Source organism: Monopterus albus, unplaced genomic scaffold (genome assembly GCF_001952655.1).
Source record: "Monopterus albus unplaced genomic scaffold, M_albus_1.0 scaffold44.1, whole genome shotgun sequence".
In the NCBI taxonomy this organism is placed as follows: Eukaryota; Metazoa; Chordata; class Actinopteri; order Synbranchiformes; family Synbranchidae; genus Monopterus; species Monopterus albus.
Genome location: NW_018127924.1, coordinates 285298 through 286250, shown reverse-complemented (window position 1 = coordinate 286250; position 953 = coordinate 285298). Strand labels below are relative to the sequence as shown.

The window sequence follows — 953 nt, the reverse complement described above, 5'->3', positions numbered from 1 at the left end:
CTGTTGCTGATCACGCAGAGCGCCTGTTTCTTTTTTAGAGAATAGAGAACTTAGTATTTATTTTTTGACGTGAGGTGTGTATATATATTTTAAACATGATTCTTTTAAACTTACCGGTCACCTCGCAGTTTACTCTCTCGAGTCTTTGCGCTTCACGTAAAGCTTGTTCATATGTTCTCAAATAGCTGTCTACCCCCAGGGATAAAAAACATTTTATCAAAAATATATTTAATATATATACACAAAGAGTTGTAAACATAGCAAAAATGGAGGGGGGACTTGGGGGTGGGACAAAGCTTCTGATTGGATAACCTTTCACCTAAAACTGTCAAATCGAGTTTGATGAAAGCCGGTATCTATACTGTGTGTGATGGCTGCAGCCTGTGAGTCAGATAAAAAGTGCTGAGCTCGCATTGTATTTTCAGGTACCAGCTGAACAGATCTTACTGAATGCACGACTAAAGAGAAGCTTCTTTTAAAAAACTGCAGTGTAAAAACAAAAACAAAAAAACTGATCTTGAATCATCTGCCAATCATTTGTTTGCATGCATCTTTTCACAAAGGGGCCCATATCTTTATATTCATCATTATTATCCTTGGCCAGAGAAATGTCATATATTCAGTAGCTGTAACTGTGAAGCTGTGAGACTGGCAGTGAGAAAGTAGAGGTAATCACTCCAGTACATAGCAGATGTGCACAGTTTGGTTTTTTTTTTTTTGTTTTTGTTTACTCTAAGCCATGTCTGTTCATAGTGCTCATCGGCACCATGATAAATATAAGAAGTGCAATACAAGTCTCTAGGTTGCATAAAATCAGTGTATTCATCAACAACCAATTGTTTAGCTTCAACAACAACAAGTGAAAAAGTCAGTGAACCATTCTGCAATTTCCACTCATAAACATATATTAACTCACAAGGGCTATTAAGCACAAACAAGTGTGTGTGTGTGTG

The 953-nt window shown here is 36.9% G+C and overlaps 1 protein-coding gene across 3 annotated transcripts in view; it reads left to right on the top strand.

Annotated features, from left to right (window-relative positions):
- usp12a (ubiquitin specific peptidase 12a) overlaps window positions 1-953 on the top strand; it is a 19952-nt gene that overhangs the window by 15460 nt on the left and 3539 nt on the right. The window lies entirely within an intron of this gene.